Source organism: Ambystoma mexicanum, chromosome 1q, assembly GCF_040938575.1.
Source record: "Ambystoma mexicanum isolate Mex_15411 chromosome 1q, UKY_AmexF1_1, whole genome shotgun sequence".
In the NCBI taxonomy this organism is placed as follows: Eukaryota; Metazoa; Chordata; class Amphibia; order Caudata; family Ambystomatidae; genus Ambystoma; species Ambystoma mexicanum.
Window position 1 is genome coordinate 467335388 of NC_090922.1, and position 22567 is coordinate 467357954.

General features: G+C 46.3%; 1 protein-coding gene across 12 annotated transcripts in view; it reads right to left on the reverse strand.

Moving 5' to 3' along the window:
- LOC138528761 (uncharacterized) overlaps window positions 1-22567 on the reverse strand; it is an 870897-nt gene that overhangs the window by 30430 nt on the left and 817900 nt on the right. The gene's annotated exons all lie outside the window — the stretch shown is intronic.

Below are 22567 nucleotides of genomic sequence, written 5' to 3' on the forward strand. Positions count from 1 at the left end.
ATAGACTTTAGCACAATGCTGGCCAGTGGCCACAATCTTTGACTGTGCCCACAATATATTCTAACAATAAATGGGCCACTAGCCATGGCCTTTGACCTTGATCGGTTTGTACATGTTTTGGCCATGTCCACTGTAAATTTTAAAATAATAAAATGCAATAAGCGATGGCCTTCAGCCGTGGCCACTGTGTATTACACAAGACTAACCAGCCACTAGCTATGGTCTTTGGCCATGCCCACAGTATATTATATACACTAACCAGCCGCTAGCCATGGTTTTCAACACAATACTAGCCAGGCTGTGCCGACTGTATATTCTGACATATTTGGGCAATATCTATCGCTTTTAGCCATGGCCACCGACTACAGCTTTCAACGTTCCCCAATGTATATTTTAAAACAGTGACAGGCTACTAGGCCTGGCTTTTAACCATGCAAATGGGTATTTAACACTAAACAACCACTAGCTATGGCCTTTGGTGCTGTCCAGTGACCCCAGCCTTTGTCATGGCCAAGTCCACGGCCTAAATTGTTATTAAAGTAAGTTTTCATGAGATAACTTATAAAAGGATGTTATGTCTAATTCCATTATTTATGTAATCAGTTATATTTAGTGTTGTCATCAGTTATGGCATCAGTGATGTGATCCCGTAATGGCATCATTGTGGTCATAGTCTGCGCAACAGGGGACACAAAGTTAAGGTGGCTTTAGCTGAATTTCCAGGATTTTGTTGCATTAAGTTCTCACCTTAACTGTAGTTGTTAAGTTCTAGACCTTAACGTCCCTGCAACTACAGTTTTCCTTGAAAATATATCTGTGTGTGTTGCAGCCCTGTAGTTATTGTTAAGTTGCTCAACTCATTGACAGCACTTTTTGGACGAATCTTCATCGAACATTGCAACAAAAGTAGTTTGGTGGGGTTTCTTCCAAGGGGGCTGTGGGGGGGCACAACGTTATAAAAGGGGGGGGGGTCTAAAATGAGTGGAACTACTCATTGACGCAATGGAGAAAAATGTGCTTGCACTTACAGCCCAAACCGCTGGACGGATTTTATCCAATTTGCACCACGAGTGACGGCATGGTCTTCGAAAGCGTGCTTTTGTAAATTTGGTGTAAATCAGTCCAGTCATTTTTTTAAAAAATTAACAAAAAGTAGGCCAAAATATATTTGTGATCTCTGGGTCCAATCAATAGACTCTATTTAGAGTCCACGGACACACCCTGGACCAATAAGAGAACAGCGTGACGTTCGTGGATATCGTACGCTAACGCAGATGCTGAAAAGCGTGAAGCGTGAAGCGTGAGGGAGGTGGGTAATATTTTGGGAAACGGTCGCCATGTTGGATCCGTGGGCAGCGGCCGGTGTCCGCTGAAAGAATGGTGCAGAAAAAGTCTGGAAAACACATTTGGGGTTATTTGGTGGACGAAAGGGACTGGAAAGGGTGGGGGAGTGAATTGTATGTACTCGTTATATGGTTTAATTATATTGTGGTGGTTGTGGCCAGTGGACAGATTCTTACAGCCAGGCCCCCAAGAATCTGGTTACTGCCACACACACTATAGTAATAGGTGTATAGTGATTATAGGTACTGTAGGGGGAGTATACAGTATTTGTAATATAGTGGATTTATTTAATTGAAGTGCATATGGCATTTATGATTGTAGTACAATTGAGAATAGTGCTCCTTGATGTCTCCTCCACCTTTTACACCGTCAACAAATGTATCCTCATTAAACGGTTACATGATACCACCAGCATCATGGACTGACTGGCCTCTTTTCCTCACTAACCATCCTTACCAGCTGCAACTGGCCATTTGTACTTGACCACCTGTCTACCGCCAGAGTACCCTAGGGTTCTATCCTATGATTGTGGCTCTTCAATCTCTATTTCGTGTCTCTGGCTCACCTGATGTCCCTCTTTCCTCCTTTCCAGTGCTATGTTAATGACACACAGCTTTCCTTAAACTCCCCTCAACTAATTTCTTTTCGTTTTTTATCTCTGATTGTTTGACCACCATTGAGGCATTGTGGGAGGCTAACAACTATCTCAAAGCCAGTAAGACACAGATCTTTCTTATTGTGACACTTGTGCCCTTTTTTTCTCCTAATCTCTGGCCACCCTCTTTGGAGCCTCCACTGTCACCATCCTGTGAGGCCAAAACCATTGGGATATCTTTAAGTTCTCTCTCTCTCCTTTATTCCTTACATTTTGGAGTTTGTAAAGAAAGCCCACTTTCAGCTTCACCTCCTTATATGCATTCTACCATTCCTCACATTCCCCCAGAAGCTCAATGTCTCTAGAGCCCTGGTTCCTCTGTAGGCTGGACTTCCATAAAAGCCTCTTCTTTAACTTCCCCGTTTGTGGTCTTCGCACGTTTGGCTAATCTAAAATAGGGCTGCATGATTTATCCTTGGCCTCAAGCCCAGGGATCGTATTGTTGCATCGCTAAAATGTATAAATTGGCTCCTGGTGGTTGCAAGGATAAAATTCAAGATCCTCTGTATCGTCGACAAGGCTTTGTGAGACCTGGGACTACAATAGCATAAAATTTGTCTCCCTAAATACTGCCCTGCTAGAGCCTTCCGCTCCTCTAACTCAATTTCTCTGCTTGTCAAACGCTTTTTCAAAACAGAGCGCGGGGAAGGTTTCCCTCTCTTTGGACGCTGCCTCTCTTTGGAACAGCCTTCCTGCTCCTCTTATACTTCAGCTGTTCTTAACTTTTAAAAACTTTTTAAAACTCTGCTTTCCTTTTCCTGTATTACTTAATCCCTTCTCTGCTAACTCATGCCAAATTGCTTCCCTGCCAACTCATGCCACTGAGACTGGTCCCTCATGAACTTCAGAAGTTCCAGACCCTATATCTAGTCGACACCAGTACACTCCTCACCCCCTTCAGTACTGCCCTTGCGAGTCTACCACCTGGCGGCTGTGTACCCTACCCTTGGGACTCCTCTGACCGAGCAGTTAGCCAGTAGCCTCCACCTTGATATTTTCCTTCTGGGCTTTTATCAGAACCTGGCAATCCCTACTCCCCTTTCCAGTCATGTACTTCTCTTACCGCACAATACATATGTGCATTAATAGCAGCTGTGTGTACAATGTTTTTGGATAAGCAAGGGAGATGCAAAAGAGAACTAGAACATTCTTAGGTGGCAGTTGGTGTGTGGAAGTTTAATGTATTGATATGTTATATCAATAGTTTTCTGAACCGATTGGTGGGCAGGGTTGTGACTGTTTGAAAGCAGGCAATTAGAGACTTATAAACATAAGAGTAAAAAAGGTAGAAGAGCTGTCCTGTGCAATGGTGTGCACTTACAAACCAGGTTTTTTAATGATGCATGGCCTGGCGAGGGGACTGCAGAGACCTTGGATAGTCATAAAGGTCTATGGTCTATGGTCCTTATTGTGTGATAGAGAAAAGTATTTGGGATAGAAACACAATTGCGCTGTTTTCTTTTTCTTTGGTATAAAATTGTCAATTATTTCCATTAGCATAGTAGAAAATGCTAATGGAAATGTTGGAGAATATTATGGATTAACTACTTTACTGAAAAATGTAAAGCAAATGGAGTCTAAGCTTATTTTTTTACTTCCATTTTGTAACTGTAAAAGGTTGTTTCTAAAGGAACTTTTTGGGATGTTTTTTTTTTATTTTGGATTTTCTTTTTTTTTTGCAGGAGAGTTCAGGAAGTAAGGTGGGGAAGGAAATAAAGGAAGGGGCACCAACCACAGATATGGAGGGGCAGGTGAACAGGGTAGGATGTTGGGCGTGCATTAAATCTAAGGTAGAGGGCAGTGTTTATCATGCTCCTAGATTACAGCCTTCGAGAGCACTTCAAAACTGCTCCCCCCTGCAGGGTGGTGTGTTGCAGTATATAAAGAGTAGTGCTGTCTTGGTAATATATGAATCAACAGCCTCTTTTATGGCTGGCAAGGTAGCTGGTGGGATTTTGTGCCCCAAAGGAGTAACCTGTGTGGTGATGGTATTGGTTGAGGAAAATGAGATAGAGGAAGATATCCTACTTCCTGAGAAAGGAACAGCCTTTCTCAGAGCATCCCAGTGGCTGGATTTGGTGTGGTGGTGCATCCCGGTGGTACAGTAGGAGTACTGCCCAGGCTGTCCGAACAGGCATTTGACCTTGGTAACCTTGGCCTTTGGTACACCCCCAATGCTGGTAAAGAACCGCAACACCCATGATTCTCTCTAGGTTTCGGAGGTAGCCATTTCCTCCATCTCATCTTTCTGGTCCTCTTGATAATTTTCTGCATCATTGTGCTTTTTCAGTTGTCCAGGCTATACAGCTGGTGATGGTGGTCGCGGCTCCTGGGGAGGAGGAATGGCCAGGACTGAAAGTAAATAGCAGTTGTGCTAATATTCTTCCAAGCATGTGTTCTCCCCTGGATTGCAGATGGTAGATAATTAAGAATAGGTCTAGGAGCTATGCTATGGTACATTTTCAGCTTGAAACTTTCTAGATCAGCTGAAAATGTAGTTTAAAAATGATTGTGAAGCACGGACCCGTTCGCGAACATGTCATCAAACTGCACGCATGGTCATGTGACACTGTATGGAAAGTGCGCAAACGTGGGCGAACAAATAAAACAGTGCAAAACGTTGTAGAAATTGCATAGAAGTGCTACAAATGTTGCTAGAAATTGGGGAATGACAGTTACAAGGTGAAACTTTGATCGTCCGAAAATGCTGCTATGTTGGGTGTAAGTATAATATTAGGAAGTGGTAGCAAAAGAGGATGCACTGGTAAAACCCCATGAAATTCAGGGAAAAAATGTTGTTAAAGGGACGTTATGGTTACAAGTAAAACTGAAAAACAGAAATTTGCATGAATTTGACTGAAATTGCAAACAAGTTTGTCACGTCTCCACACCCACCCCCCGCACCCTTCCTTGCCCATCCACCCCACGTTTCAGCACAATTTGGAAAACATTCATTAAAAAATGAAAAAGTTATTAAGAAACCAAAAAAAAACTTTTCAGCCTACTACCATTCATTTCCCGATGGGGAAAAGTCCAGTGCACAGAAAAACAAAATGTTTGATGGATTGGACCAGGTACGAAAAAACTTGGGCATGTAGCGTGGACCCCATTTCCAAGAGGGATACGAGAGGGATCTGGGCTTATTCTGTCCAGTAGCTAAAATATTTGACGGAGAAGGAGGTGCCCCCTTCTCCCAAAATTATAGCTAAATCTCCCATGGTGCATTGCAGCAGAGAGGCCGAGAGGCTTCTCAGAAATTAAAAAAAAAAACGAGCAATATTTTCCCCAAATTCTATTGCTAACAACATTTGACTTGCTGGATGTGGATGTAATTTTGGGACCAATATTTTAACAAATGAAAACGTTAAGAAAACAATGACTACCTCCAGACTAGTTACTGCTACCCCATGTTTTTTGGGTGCTTGGACATCTACAATCTGCAAGTGAGTGATGGCTGAACTCTTTCATTGCCTCCACTAATCTTTCTGAACCATTTACTGTGCCTATGTACTCTGCCTTCCTTGACTCAACTATCCTACATCCTCTCACTACATTTGTGCCTCCTTTTTTAAAAATCGATTTTAGCTGTGTGTACTTTTACATCTATACACCTCTTGTCTCTTGAAATTCGATTTCCTTTCTGGATTGCATGTATGCCTTTGTGACTACCCCTAGTAGGCCTGCTGGTGAGTTTAGCTAGAACTGTGCTGTGCAGCCACTCTTCTTCGTTCCTCGACTAACCTCCACCCCCCTATGGCCTTCTCCATTACACCCATCTTCTCTAATTGCTACACTATCACCTATCCCCTGTCTCTCACGAAGTCCGGCAGGAAAAAGCACAAGAAAATAAATCTTTAGTGCAAACCCTGGCCTTCCCATCGCAGACACCTGTCAGCACTTCCTCCAGAGAGGTCTTCACGGATATCCTCTTCTGTCCCCTCCGCATCTTCTCAACCCACCCCATCTCAGCTCTACTCGCTCTCCTTTCACATCCTCTGCCATTAATGGTGGCACCAAGTGGAAAGTCCTCTTGGACGGCTTCTAACCTACATGTTTTTCATTAATGTCTATCACACAGGCACTATCCTGGTTCAGGGTCCTTAACCCAACCTCTATCTCTTTGACCGGATCCTGCTGTCCCTCATTAACGTCCTTCCTTCTCCTACTCTCTCTATTCCTCCTCCTCCGACTGGTGTACCACAACCCTGTATCCCACCTCAAAAAGGCAGACATAGCCTCCATCTGGCGACCCTTAACGCCTGCTCAGCCAACAAACACTCCGCTGACATCTGCCTTCTTTTTGAAGACATTGACCTCGACATTCTCGCTCTTACCAAGACTTGGTTCAAAACCTCGACCTCACTGCACTGGCGGTGGGGTTGCTTTAATCTTCCCTTTAATCTTCCCTGAGTGGATTCCTGCTTCCATTTTACCCACCCAGCTCTACTCTTCCTTTGAGAGCCTGGTATGCAAGTTGGTCATCTCTCCCATCTTCACCCTGCCCATTGCTACCATTTACTGTCCTCAAGGCGCCACCAGCCTATTTCTCTCTGAATGGGCTGATTTCTGTTCTTCCCTACTTTCATCCATCTCCAACCTTCTCCTCTTGGGTGATTTGAACATTCAACTGGACTGCCCTGGCTCAGCATCCACTCTCTTCATCAATCTCTACACCTCTCTATCCCTCGCCATTCTCCCTTCGGTCCAACCCACTTGGCTGGACACACTCTGGATGCCCTCACACACTCTGATCGAGATATATATATATATATATATATATATATATATCTCTCTCTCTCTCTCTCTCTCTCTCTCTCTCTCTTCTCCCCCCCCCCCCCACTAGTCACCCCTCTCTCCTGGTCAGACCATTCTCCCCTCTCAACTGAGTATCTTTGACCCTCACGCCGCTCCCCCAAAAGCCATTCCAACCTCGTTCACCAACATACACCCGATGAAACGAGTGCTGCTGCCTTCATCCCCGCTCACCCCCATACCCCTCACGCTACCTCTGACTGCTCTCAGCAACCTCCACTTTTCCATCACCAATACTCTTGACATTCTTGCCCCAGGCATTAGGATCCGCCTGAAACCTGCCTCTAAACGCAACACCTGGTACGACTCTGGCCCTGAAACAAAAGTGCAGGATGGCGGAACAGATGTGGCAAACCTCAGGCTCATCCTCTGAAACTGGCCTGCCGCCTGCTCCAAAGGCAATACAGACTCTCCGTGTGTGCCAGGAAAAGAGCCCACATACAGGCACACTTTTGCTTCCAACAACACGGCTGAACTTTTCAAGATCTGCAGGGAACTAGCCAACCCTTCCGCAGTCTCCTCCTCCCCTTCTCCTTCCCAGGCCCTCTGCAATGCACTGGCCATTCACTTTGCCAAGGAAACTCAGGACATCCTGAACACCCTTGTTACTCACCCTCCCAAATCCCCTTGTCTCCCTTGGCCCCTCACCCTGCTCCTTCTCACCTGACACACCTTAAGAATTCACCAGAGTTGTCCGCTCCATGAAGGTGTCTTCTAAACAGGGTTCCCCTTACTCATCCAGAACCATCAAGGTTAACATTGGCTCTCTTGCACCCCCACTCACTGATTTCTCCAATCATTCTTTTGCCACTGGATCTTTCCTCTCCTCCCTTAAACAATCTTGTGTAGCCCCCTCCTGAAAAAACCTTCAGCAGATCCTACCTGTCCTGCCAACTACTGCCGTATTTCCATCAGGGAAATAGGGCAGTAGATGGCAGGACAGGTAGGACTGCCTAGGATCAATGTGCTCGCCTTGGAAGCAAGACGATACGGAGCACCACAGGTTTGATCCCCGGGTCCACACTTAGAAACCTCTGGGTATTAAGCGTGTTATAAATAACCTATCATATCATATCACCACCACCCTCCCGGGGGAAGCTGCTGGAAAGCTGGCATAGCCCCAACTTCACTCGCACACCAAACTTTTTGGTGGTTACCAAGGCCATCAATCTGGATTCCGAGCATTCAGAGGCACGGAAACTGCTCTTCTGAACACCTGTGAAGAACTGCTTGCATCTCTGTACACCAACTCCCCTGCTGTCCTCATCCTTCTCGACCTCGCCTCTGCCACTGACACGGTCAACCATTACATCCTGCTACAAGACTCCATGATACCTTTGGTGGACAGGGACATTATTCCTAACTGACCGCTCTTCCCAGGTCATCCTGAGCACCTTTTCTTCTCCTACTTCTCCACCTGTGGTGTCCCCCAGAGATCTATCCTCTCATCTACCTTGCTCGGCTTGCATGCCTCATCTCCTCCAACTTCCAGTGTTATGCAGACTACATACAACTCTTTTTAAAACTTCCTGCTGACCCTCTTGCACCTTCCATCCTCTCTAAAAACAGAGATCCTTCCCATCGGGACCCCTGCTCCCTCATTCTTCCCTTCTCTCTGGCCTTCCTCCATGGGCTCATCCCTTCTTCTTCTGAAGCCAGAAATCTTGGAGTCATCTTCGACTCCTCTCTCTCCCTACTTCCTCGCACTCAGGACATTGCCAAGAAGTCCCACTTTCAGCTCTTCCTTCTCAAAGGAATTCTACCTTTTCTCACCTTCCCCCAGAGGCCCAATGTTACCCAAGACCTGGTTCTCTCTATGCTGGACTATTGCAATAGCCTCCTCCTGAATCTACCTTCTTCCACTCTGCGACCCCTCCAACTAATCCAGAATAGGGCGGTGAGACTTATCATTGGCCTTAAGCCCAGGGGCCGCATCTCTCCTGCCCTAACAAGTCTTCACTGGCTCCCGGTTGTTTCACAGATTAAATTAAAATCCCTCTGCATCATCCACAAGGCTGTCTGGGCCCGGGGACTACACTTTATCTCACTACATACTCTCCCTCTAGACCACTTTGCTCCTCTCACACCAACTCTGTGTGTAAAGAGTTTTGCTAAACAGAGGGTAGGTGGTTGATCGCTTTCCTCAGCTGGCTCCCTCCTACAGAGCAGCCTCCCCCTCCCTCTACGGCTTGAGCAGGACTTAAATTCTAGAAGCTCCTCAAGACTTTCCTCTTTACCTCCTCCTCCCCTTCTTCTCTCCTCTGCTAATCTCACAGTTGCTTTGATTGGTGTCCATGGCCCTTATGCATGCTAAGGCCCCTGACCTCTCACACCAATTGCCCCAGCTCCCATCTATCCTGAGCACTTGCCTTGGCACACCCTCCGACTTGGAGGTTCGCGCTTACACATAACGTGGCTCCGGCCGTGTAGCACTCACCATACCATGCACTTACCCCCTCTACTCTCTTCCTTGTTGCACTTGCACATTCTGAATACTCCCAAGGCATAAAAGGTTTGTCCTTTTTTCCTTCCCTCCACTGCTTTTAAATATTGTGTTTTAATGTGTTTCACTCCCTTGTTCCCTCCCTTTGCCCTGTGGGCCCTTTGAAACAGTATTTTACTTGCTTTATAAGGGCCTTACAAGTGAACAATAAATAAATAAACCACAGTTTGTTTTCAGCTCATTCATTTTCCAATAGAGAAAATGTTCAGATTTTGAACAGCCATAGCATGAAAACCACTGGGAAGATTTGGACCAAATAGGAAACAATTTGGGCACAAAGCAGTGATTTAATTTACTTGGCTTGCTTGGGGAAAATCCATCCAGTAGTTTTTAAAATATTCGACAGAGAACAGGCTGGCACCTTAAAACCTTTATATCATTCTTGGAGCTTTGCCGAGAGAGGCTAATAATGACTTGCTGAATGGATTTGGATGATATTTTTTTTAAAACCAAAAGATTTGTAAAGGCCTCCCCCCACCCAACCAACTGAAAATGTTGAGCACAATTCGACCTAAAATGAAAAATAAGTTATTAAGAAAACATATAAACGCAGTTTTCAGGCTACTCCAATTTGTTTTCCCATAGAGAAAAAGCAGTTTTTGAACAGCGATAGGCTGAAAACCATTGAACAGGCAAACTTTGGAACAAACTCCCCACGACCTTACAGTCTAATAACGTTCTCGACATCAGAGAGAGAGTTAACTCTGTTTCGGTCATCATTCTAGGGGAACTATGCTTGTTTTGAACAACAGCGCTTAGATGGATATGTAAATACCAAAATAATAGCAATCACATAAGGCTAGAGGTCGGAGTGGGAAAGAAGACCAGGTGAAGTTGGGGATTTGGTGGGTTAGGGAGCCAGTTATGGGTAGAAAATTTAAATTCAGGTTACATATGGGAGACCATGTGAATCTCACGATATTACAGAGGCAGAGTCGCAAGACGCGCTCAGAAAAAAATGTGCGTCACACGAAGAGATGAGTAATGAGGGGTAATGACAGTGTGTTAGGAAAGGAAAAAGCAATTGAGTGGGGTGAGGAGGACCTGGAAAAAAAGAAGGGGGACGCATGTTCAGTGTCTGTGAGGATGTGAATGTCTTCAATTCTGAGCATTTTTCCTGTTATCGCAGGAATCCGCGAACCACCACTCTACAGGAGGAATTTTGTTATTGGAAGTGATTACTGTGAAATTATCACGGGAATAAGGATTTAGAAAAAAGAAGGTTTCCTACAGTGCCTACATCTACTGGGAAGGGGGCAATGGGTGTTTGGTAACAAATTAATGGTGTGACATGGCCAGTAGGCCCAAAAGAAAGATATTGTCTCAAGGGCATAGCTAATGAGACATCAAGAAACTATGCCAAAGGACATGGCTAGGAGATGTAGGACCTGTTAGGAAAGATTTCGTAATTGTAGGTAATTTTCCTTCCATGTGGCAACCCCTAAACTTTTTGCTGTTGTTTTTCACCTTGTTCTTGACTTTGCCAGAGAAGTGCAGCCTTCTGCCGCACTCCTCTGGGCTTTCGCTCCTTTCTTACGGGGAAACGGCATGCCCTTAAGACAGTCAGTACCGGGGAACGCTGTTTCCCATAGTTTCTTTTATCATGTTGCGGCTTTCGTGCAACATGACACAAGAGGGCACTGTAAGCTAAGTTACAGCTCTCTTGGGTCTCTAGCCTTCTACAGGCCCTAGATACTCGTTTAGGATTGTATCTGATCGGTGCAAGTGATTCAGGGACAGGAATGGTGGCAGCGATCGTTTCTTGTGTTTTGAGCTCCTTTTGGCGTTCTAAGCGCGTTTCTCGCGCTTAACCCAAAATGGTGGCCTGGCTCCCAAAATGGCCAGACCACGAGGCTCCTTTGTCCTGTCCGCTGACCGTCTTGTTCCCTTCACCTTCCCCAGGTCGAGCCGACCCAGGGCCTTCCTTATTTGGGCATGTACTTTCCCGCGAAACACGGATGCTTTCGCGGGCTTCTACATGTCTTGTGTGTGCCTCCAGGATGTGGGCTGGGATGTCTGGTCCCAATACACACCCTGGGTGCCAGAGAATCTAGGGTGGTGTGAATGCCTGGGACCACCGTGGTCCGTGATTGGTCCACGAATGGTGTGAGTGTTGATGAGCGGATCTCCCATTGGGTCCCCTCCGTTTTGGCGCGAAGGGGACCGTGGATAAGAGGGGGCTGGAAACACCACTACCATGTCGATCTCCTGAGTTCTCACGAACGAAGGAATACAGGAGCCAAGTATCCTGCAACCAAGAGGCTGGACCGAGGAATCGCTGGTGACCCGCTGAAGGACTTCTCCTCTGCACTGCTGTCGCCTTGTGAAACCCTTTTCACCTTTGATCGAACCAGAAGGCCTGTACTGGTACTTCGACCCTTGGAATAGCGGGAACAGCTATTCTCGGCATCTTCACCATCTCCTGCCAGTAAGCCTTCGGAAGCGTCTCTGGGCCATCCAGCTGACTGACCAGCTTACACGGGAGTCTTGCTCTGTAACCGCCGCCAGGTTGTGTAGTATTTCGAGTCCTTGTCACTCTCACATGCTTCGTACACTTGGCGTTCCCAGGTCTGAAGTGAGTAGTGTACATTTGGCTCAGATAAACACTGCCGCTCCGTTGCCCTGCTGTGGTAAACTGTGCGGGTTTCTTCGATTGGGACGTCTTTTTACTCAACACGACGACGAGGCGTTCCCTGCTCTTCTGAACCTGCCAGCTGCTGAAACTGACGCGGAGAAGCCTGGGTCTGCTTGCATCGGGGACCGGTGAGTAGCATAGCTAGGATCTGGTCGCCCTCCTGCTGGAGCCCATTGCTTTTCCCCGCTGTGTCAAACAGCACCCTTTTCCGTACTCGCGCTCTGCTTCTGCCCACTGTGGAGGCTGCGCTTGAGTCGCGGAACTTGTTCTTCTTTTGTGCACTAAACTGAACTGCCTGATTTCCCTGGAAGAGCTTCTCCTTTTGCCCGTTGGCACCAGCGCGTGCAGGTACTTTTGAGCGCAAGGCTCCACTCTTCGCAGGGCTCGGACTTCCATCTAGTTAGGTGCCTCTGAAGGCGAACTGGGTCTAAGCATACTGCCTGTTTTCCCTCCCTTTTAGGTGGACTACACATTTCGTGCATATAACACTTGAGACTTGTTGTATTTGTATATATATTGTGTTGATATGGTATGTGTTGGTTTACTATCGTTATATTGTGATTTTCTCGCTATGGTCATTGTTTTAAAGGCCTTGGAATAAATGTGTATATATTTTTAATATACCAACTGTTTGGAGTAGTTTGTAAGTGATCTTGCTTTGTGTGCTCATTGCGGGCTTTCAGTCACCCTCACCCCTCTTGAGACCTAGTCTTGACCGCCGCGATCGCTACCCTGATCGGTCTGGCTCGTCCAGAGGTTACCCTGTTCCAAGTAATTAGGTTGGCCTTCTGAACTTCTACGCCACCAGGACAGAGTTCAGAAATCCGTCTTAACAAATTGGTGTACAGCGGTGGGATACGACTGAAGGTATCCAGTGTTGCGCACAAACTAAGGCATTTCAGGTTATTCCAACCAGGACACGTAGTGAATTGTTGTAGTATAACTTTAAAAAGGCCATAGTCCTATCTAAGAGTATGGAAACAAATACCTTGTTAACTTTAAATGCTTCCATATCAGAAACATTGAAAAAGATGTGTGCGGAGAGAGGTGTTTCCTCTGAAGGCACGAAATTGGAAATGATCCAAAGAATCGTGGCGTGGCAAGAAGCGCAGCTTGACGCTATAACTTCTGAGGACAGTGCGGAAGGAGGTGGGGCTGCTCTCACTGGTAGAACCGACGGTTCTGCCGCTGCATTGATCCATCGCGACCACGAGGACAGGGAGGACGAGATGTCTAATGTTTCCTCTGCTAGTGCTGATGGGGAGGCGATGCTTGAATTCAAGAAGCAAGAGCTGCGGTTTAGGCAGCAGGAGCTTGAATTCAGCATAGCCAAACTAAAAATCGAACAGGCAGAAAAACAAAAAGACAGGGATCACCAGTTGGAACTGGCCAAGCTTCAGGTTGCAAATGGGTCCAAGGGTCCTGGACATGGGTCTGGGGCCTCCTCTCATCCACGGTTTCCGAAAGATCTGCTCAGTGTGTATGAGGAAAGGAATGACATTATGGACTGGCTGAATGCGTTTGAGTATGCATGCGAAGTTCAACAAGTTGACAATGCTGATAAGATTGCCTGGTTGCTCAGCAGACTGCCCCATTCTGGCTGTAGTGCCATTATGGAAATGTCGAAGGCTGAGCGAGCTGATTTCGCAATGTTAAAGCAAACTCTCATTTTAAAGTTTGGGAAGACTCCGGCCCAATATTTGAAACGTTTCAGAGAGTATAAGAAAAAGGAAGGTGGTACTTGGGTATCTTATGTCACTGAGTCCTTGAAAAACTTAACTGGCTGGGTCGAAGGTTATAAGGTTTCTACCTTCAAAAGCATGATAAATCTTGTCATGCTGGAACACATTTTTGCATCTTCTTCCCCGGAGCTTAAGCAGCATTTGGCCGATTCGAAGGAGATAGATCCTAAGAAGCTGGCCATTGCAGCCGATTTATGGGTGTCACATCGAGTGTCCCATAAGGACCAAACTCATCCTGGTAAGCAGGAGGAAGGGAAAAAGTCCAAAGATAAGGAGGGTGGAGAATCTGAAAAATCTTCTTCTCATAAGGGCCACAAAAAGAAAAATAAGGGTAAGACACGAGAACTCACAGGGTAGTGGAGGTCAGCCTCCGAAACAGAACTCTGGTTACAATAAGCCTCCCTATGTAAACAGACCCAATGGATCTTGTTTTGCTTGTGGAGCAACTGACCACGTGAAGGGGGATCCCCGGTGTAAGGTTAGACCTTTGGGGGTCCACTCCGCTAATCTGGCCTTCTCCTCCTACGAGGAAAAAGAGATTACAGGAGCATCCTTCTCCTCAGACTCATTTCCCAGCGGGATAGAGGCTGAGGTAGTTTTAGTTTCCCTGGGTTCCTGGGAGCCTAAAGTCGCAGAGGCTTATGCTAGGATTCCGGATAATACCAAGCACTACTTTAAAGACAGTGTGCTGATCAATGGAGTAGATACTCCAGCTCTTAGGGATAGTGGGTGCAGTCGCACTGTAGTGGATTCTACCTTGGTAGACTCGGAGGAAGTTGCCAGAGCTACTCTGATGCCCACTAAGTTGGCTGACGGCCCACACTGTATGTTCCCAGTAATACCTGTAAATCTTACTTTAAATGGTACAGCAGTCAGGATTCCAGTGAGCATTCAGAGAAACGTCCCGGGAAAGGTCTTGTTAGGTAATGATCTCAGGGCTTTAGGGCTCGTAGGAGACACTGCCGAAAGACCCTACACACGGTCTCAAGCACGGGCAGCATTGGCGAAGACCAATACGCTGTCCCAGCCGAAGGGGAAACCCAAGGCGAAAGGAGTCGACAAGTCAAGACGAGGGAAAGAGAATATTCCCCCGAGCTCGCCTACCACCTCGGTGGAGGAAGTTGGTCAATCGCCTGGGCCTGACGAGGAGGTGGCGATGCCTGAAGTATTTGACCCCAACGATCATCCTGAACTAAAAGACTTGTTAGTTGAAGGAGGTCCTGATAGGGACGAATTCAGTAAAGGCCAACGTGAGTGCCCATCTCTGGAAGGCCTAAGGAGACAGGGCTGCTCCCAGCTTGAGGGTGAACCTCCTGGGACGCATAGGATTTATTGGGAAGGTGGACTCCTGTATAGTGAGCCCACAGAGTCTACAGAAGGAGACCATAGGAGGTTGGTGGTTCCCCTTGCTGTTAGGCCCTTCCTCCAGCAGTTGGCGCATAAAGTTCCCCTTGCTGGTCACCTTGGTATGAAGAGGACCAAGCAAAGGTTATCCATGCACTTCTACTGGCCCAAGATGGGGGTGCAAGTAGAAAGTCACTGCAGGAGTTGTGCCTCATGCCAGTTGTCTGGTAAGGTTGGCGCGACAATCCAAGCTCCGTTGGTACCGCTCCCAGTTGTGGGGGTACCATTTGAAAGGGTAGGGATCGACATCGTTGGTCCCCTTGACCCGCAAACATCCTCGGGCAATAGGTTTATCCTGGTGCTGGTCGACCATGCAACCAGATATCCTGAGGCCATCCCATTGAAAACTGTAACTGCCAAGTCAGTTGCAAAAGCTTTACTTGGCATATTTACTAGGGTTGGCTTCCCTAAAGAGGTTGTGTCGGATCGTGGCAGCAACTTTATGTCAAAGTATATGCAGGCTATGTGGAAAGAATGTGGGGTCACCTACAAGTTCTCTTCTGCATACCACCCCCAGACCAATGGTCTGGTGGACCGTTTCAACAGAACGTTAAAGAGCATGATTGGGGCTCTGGAGGAACCTCAGAGAAGAAAATGGGATCTTCTTTTACCATGCTTACTGTTTGCCTACCGAGAGGTACCACAGGAGGGTGTTGGCCTCAGCCCCTTCGAACTTCTGTTCGGTCATCCCGTACGGGGACCCTTAGCTATCGTCAAAGAGGGATGGGAGATGCCCACTCCCCCTGTTACTACCAACGTAGTTGATTATGTGCTAGGGCTCAGAAAACGGATGGTACTTCTGATAGGCTTGGCTAGTGATAAATTGAAGGCAGGACAAGCGCTGGTGAAACATTGGTACGACCAGAAAGCTTCCCTCATCAACTTAACACCTGGTCAGCAAGTCCTGATCATGAATCCCATAAGGCCTTGAGCTTTACAGGACAAATGGTCAGGCCCTTACACAGTGGTGGAGCCCCTTGGTGAGGTTAACTATTTAGTGGACCTTGGAAGGCCTGGACAGGCTCCAAAAGTGTTTCACGTGAATAGGCTGAAGGCTTTCGTCCCAAGAGTCGAAATCGCAGCACTGCTACTGGCTTCAGATGTTGAGGAAGAGGAGTCTGAACCTCTCCCCGACCTGTTCCAAAGCAGTCCTTCAGATAGCTCCTTTGAGGGTGTCCGAGTGGCCCCTCACCTGACTTTTGATCAGCAGGCTGAGGTGAAAAGTTTGCTTAGGCAGTTTTCCCCCCTGTTTTCACAGTCGCCTGGTTTGACACCTTGGTGCAAACATAACTGACACAGGAGACAGTGTACCTACCAAAAGTAGGGGATACAGGATGTCAGACAAAGTACGGTCTTATATTAAGACCGAGGTCAACAAGATGTTAGACCTTGGGGTGATTGAACCCTCTAGTAGTCCTTGGTCCAGCCCTGTGGTTTTGGTTCCAAAGGCAGGCACTTCTGAATTGAGGTTCTGCGTGGATTACAGGGCTCTGAATGCTCACCAAGACAGATGCACACCCCTTGCCTCGAACAGATGAGCTGGTGGATACTTTGGGTGCCTCCAAGTACCTCAGCACGTTTGACCTCACTGCTGGCTATTGGCAAATAGCTTTAGTAGAACATGCCAAGGAGAAGACCGCATTTTCTACTCCAGACGGCCTTTACCAATTCCGGGTAATTCCGTTCGGGTTGAAGAATGCACCTGCCACTTTCCAGAGGCTTGTGAATCATGTGTTGAATGGGTTGGACGAATTCTGTCTTGCATAACTGGACGATATAGCAGTTTTCAGTGCCACCTGGGAAGACCATGTGAAACACCTCGGGATTGTGCTCCAGGCTCTTCAGAAAGCACACCTGACCATAAAGGCTAGTAAATGCCAGATTGGACAAGGCTCAGTGGTTTACCTTGGACATGAAGTAGGTGGAGGGAGGATACAGCCTCTTCCCAGTAAAGTACAAGCAGTACAAGACTGGCCTACCCCCACTACGCAAACCCAAGTGAGAGCCTTCTTAGGACTCACGGGGTATTACCGCAATTTTGTGGCAGACTATGGCACCATAGCTGCCCCTCTGACTGCCCTCACAACTCCGAAGAAACCCAAGAAGGTAACTTGGACCGACGAGTGTGAGAAGGCCTTCAATGGCTTAAAAGACTCCTTGTGCCAGGCCCCTGTCCTCAGGGCCCCTGATTATCAAAGACCTTTTATCGTGCAGACGGACGCCTCTGACACTGGGATAGGAGCTGTACTATCACAAGTTGATGAGAAGGGTAAGGAACACCCTATTAGTTTTATTAGCCGCCAGCTTAAGGACAGAGAGCTCAGATGGTCCACGGTAGAGAAAGAATGTTTCTCTGTTGTGTGGGCCCTAAGGAAGCTGAGGCCCTACCTCTATGGGACCCACTTCACTGTGCAAACTGACCATAAGCCCTTAAAGTGGCTAATGAACATGAAGGGGGAGAATCCAAAGTTGCTTAGGTGGTCCATAAGTCTACAAGGCTTCGACTTCACTATTGAGCATAGGCCAGGTATCCAACATAGCAATGCTGATGGGTTGTCCAGAATGTTTAACCGACCTGAACAAGAGACTCATCCAGGGGTGGATTAGTTCCCCCTGTCCATAGTCTGGGAGGGGCGAGTGTTAGGAAAGATTTCGTAATTGTAGGTAATTTTCCTTCCATGTGGCAACCCCTAAACTTTTTGCTGTTCTTTTTCACCTTGTTATTGACATTGCCAGAGAAGTGCAGCCTTCTGCTGCACTCCTCTGGGCTTTCGCTCCTTTCTTACGGGGAAACTGACATGCCCTTAAGACAGTCAGTACCGGGGAACGCTGTTTCCCGTAGTTTCTTTTATCATGTTGCGGCTTTCGTGCAACATGACACAAGAGGGCACTGTAAGCTAAGTTACAGCTCTCTTGGGTCTCTAGCCTTCTACAGGCCCTAGATACTCGTTTAGGATTGTATCTGATCGGTGCAAGTGATTCAGGGACAGGAATGGTGGCAGCGATCGTTTCTTGTGTTTTGAGCTCCTTTTGGCGTTCTAAGCGCGTTTCTCGCGCTTAACCCAAAATGGTGGCCTGGCTCCCAAAATGGCCAGACCACGAGGCTCCTTTGTCCTGTCCGCTGACCGTCTTGCTCCCTTCACCTTCCCCAGGTCGAGCCGACCCGGGGCCTTCCTTATTTGGGCATGTACTTTCCCGTGACACACGGATGCTTTCGTGGGCTTCTACATGTCTTGTGTGTGCCTCCAGGATGTGGGCTGGGATGTCTGGTCCCAATACACATCCTGGGTGCCAGAGAGTCTAGGGTGGCTTGAATGCCTGGGACCACCGTGGTCCGTGATTGGTCCACGAATGGTGTGAGTGTTGATGAGCGGATCTCCCATTGGGTCCCTTCCGTTTTGGCGCGAAGGGAACCGTGGATAAGAGGGGGCTGGAAACACCACTACCATGTCGATCTCCTGAGTTCTCACGAACGAAGGAATACAGGAGCCAAGTATCCTGCAACCAAGAGGCTGGACCGAGGAATCGCTGGTGACCCGCTGAAGGACTTCTCCTCTGCACTGCTGTCGCCTTGTGAAACCCTTTTCACCTTTGATCGAACCAGAAGGCCTGTACTGGTACTTCGACCCTTGGAATAGCGGGAACAGCTATTCTCGGCATCTTCACCATCTCCTGCCAGTAAGCCTTCGGAAGCGTCTCTGGGCCATTAAGCTGACTGACCAGCTTACACGGGAGTCTTGCTCTGTAACCGCCGCCAGGTTGTGTAGTATTTCGAGTCCTTGTCACTCTCACATGCTTCATACACTTGGCGTTCCCAGGTCTGAAGTGAGTAGTGTACATTTGGCTCAGATACACACGGCCGCTCCGTTGCCCTGCTGTGGTAAAAAACTGTGCGGGTTTCTTCGATTGGGACGTTTACTCAACACGACGACGAGGCGTTCCCTGCTCTTCTGAACCTGCCAGCTGCTGAAACTGACGCGGAGAAGCCTGGGTCTGCTTGCATCGGGGACCGATGAGTAGCACAGCTAGGATCTGGTCGCCCTCCTGCAGGCGCCCATTGCTTTTCCTTGCTGTGTCAAACAGCACCCTTTTCCGTACTTGCGCTCTGCTTCTGCCCACTGTGGAGGCTGCGCTTGAGTCGCGGAACTTGTTCTTCTTTTCTGCACTAAACTGAACTGCCTGATTTCCCTCAAAGAGCTTCTCCTTTTCCATCTAGTTAGGTGCCTCTGAAGGCGAACTGGGTCTAAGCATTATTGCGCACTGCCTGTTTTCCCTCCCTTTTAGGTGGACTACACATTTCGTGCGTATAACGCTTGAGACTTGGTGTATTTGTATATATATTGTGTTGATATGGTATGTGTTGGTTTACTATCGTTATATTGTGATTTTCTCGCTACGGTCATTGTTTTAAAGGCCTTGGAATAAATGTGTATATATTTTTAATATAACAACTGTTTGGAGTAGTTTGTAAGTGAGCTTGCTTTGTGTGCTCATTGCAGGCTTTCAGTCACCCTCACCCCTCTTGAGACCTAGTCTTCACCGCCGCGATCGCTACCTTGATTGGTCTGGCTCGTCCAGAGGTTACCCTGTTCCAAGTAATTAGGTTGGCCTTCTGAACTTCTGCGCCACCAGGACAGAGTTCAGAAATCCGTCTTAACAGGACCCAAAGAAACCTGACAGTTCAACATGTACAGTGTCCATGGGCAAAGGTCGTGGCCACCGGCGAAGGCCCAAGGCCATGGCTAGTGGGCCCCAAGGATACCTACTGGTGCAACATGTACAGTGGCCAATGTCGAAGGCCGTGGCTAGTGGGCCACGAAGGAACTATAGTAGAAGAAAACCCTTGAAATTCAGTGACAAAATACCTTAGTTAAGAGAGAGTTAAGGTGATCAAATTTAACACAACACCACCCATGAAATTTAGCACTCACATTTCGAGCAAGTCCACCTTAACTATGCACCCCCTGTTGCACAGCTTATGACCACAATGTTGACATCACTAGTGACATAACTAATCACATCATGCATGACATCACTGATGGCCCCACTAATTCAAGCATGCATGACAGCACTGGTTTGATTAATAACATTTAGAAATATGACAAATGTTTTTAACATAACATGTAAATATTTCATACTTACACACTACAATGCATTCTGCCGATGTTTCTTTACATGTAGCGTGCGGTATACAATTATCTAGCATAAGAAACAGTTTCTTTTCATATTAACCAAACTTTGAATACTTAGATTATATGTTATCACAATGCACACAGGCACATACTTTATTTTTTAATGCGATTATCATGTATAAAACTTGTCATTCAGAAAATAATATGTGCATGTAATATTTCAGTGCGGAGGATTGTAAATTGAAATGTGAAATAGATTTACCAGAATTAGGTACTTATGGTAATTGTTTAGGTATGCATGCCATTCAAACCATTTGTATAACGTTACATATGTATTTTTAAGTTTATAAATTGATAGTATTACAAATGGATGTGCCACAGTTAATCATATCATACTTTTGTATCAGTGTATTGTTCCAGGTCATTATTATAGTAGTGTAATAAAATATGGATCAAAAGAGGTCAACAAAAATATTCTAACTTACGTAATGTCACATTTGATGTAATTATTGATCTCATTGCTGATTTCATGTATGATGTAATTAGTGATGACACCACTGTGGTCATAAGCTGCGCAAGGTGGACTTGCTCAAAATGTGATGGCAGTTTTTTTTTGGTTAAATCTGATAACCTTAACACTAACTTAACCGTGTTTTTTTTCTTTCACTGAACCCACCCATAATGCTTTGCAGCAACTGAGGTTTTTCAGAAAATGAAACGGCACCATATTTTATAGCAATGCAAGGCGTATTGGTGCCAGAGCAGAAAATTACAAACCCTCTTAAAATTTTTTTAGGGGAGGAGGCAAATTGGATGACTTTGTTCAGGGTGAAAGTGGGGGAACGTGAAACAGTAGCAATTGGGAAGTGAGATTGGGGGAGTGGCAAGGGGCTAGGAATAGCATTTCTAGACATTTGTGTTTATCTTTTTACTAGTATTATTCACAATAATTAGCTTTCGTTTTTGAAGTGTCAAAGGAAATAAGTAGGTGTCTACAATTATATTACAAGAAGGCAAGAGAATGTTTTCCTTCAGGTTGAATGTGGGGAGGGTATAATTTTGCAAGAACAAGGGAGGGGGGTCAAAAAATCCTTTCCAAAAGAACTAGAACATACTGTATATCACACGCACCCTTGTCCCCGGTCCTTCGGTGTCACTGGCCATGAACCCTGCATAGCTTGGTTTAGAAACATACTGGTAATAATGAATAGGACCATCTGTGATGATATAAAAAGAACAAACAAGAACTAAAGGTGGTGTGAGATTGCACAACAAATCGCTTGATATTCCGTGAAAAAACATGAGTTGAAGTGACGTTAAGGGGAATGTTGCCAACAAAACCTGTGAAATTCTTAAGTGTTGGAAGTTGCGCCACCTTAACGATGAGCCTCTCCGCCCCCTCCCATTGCAACGCCACAAGCACATTTGTTATTTATATTTATTTGTACAGAACCCAATAAACAGTTTGAGGGCTGTTTTTAAAAGAGACCTTTAGATCGATGACCAGTTTATAGCTGTGTGTGCAATGTGAATGTGGGGGAAAACCAAGGACCGGTTTTGGGGAGCGGAAAAAGATGGTGGCTTCTTTGTCTCACAGAGTTGCACATTCTGGAATGAAACTAGAAAAGGTCAATGTGTTTATTTTTCAATTGCAGGCTATAGAACTTGCCCTGCTGATACCACCAAACCTACATCCGCCCACGTGGCAAGACCCTATAAATGTCGTCGCATTCTTTCTGCCGTACCGATCCAGCACCCGGAACACTATTACTGCACACAGTAGTTATGGACTTTACACCAGCCAACACGATCACAGCTGAGGGCACATGTTGTGGCATGGTTCAAAACTTAGTATTCAATACACTGGGATATCTAAAATCCCACTATCGTAAAGTCAACCGAAGAAAATCATTTCTTTGGATAACTGCACATAATCTAATTAAAATGTACCTAAATAACACATTAACTGGTGGAAATATTATTTAAACCTTTGAATATATACGCATTTCAAGCCGTCATTGTTAAACACACCATATAGCATATATTTGTATTGTTGAAAATACTTTAAGGTAACGGTAAAAAGGAAAACTTGTAGCGACTTATGGTCTTAGTGGGCAGGGTTACCTCTCAGTCCCGATAAAGGCATACGCTTGGCAGGCAACCTTAACCACTTTGCTGGATTAATGCTTTCCCTGAATAGTGCTGTTGATGCATATCACAAGTGAGTCAGCACACATTTCGGGTGCACTGGAAGAGAACTCAAACTGTGCATATTTGCTTTGAGACGAAGAATGGACCCTTTCGCTTTGGCGTTTAGCGTATTGTATGGATCTCATTTGG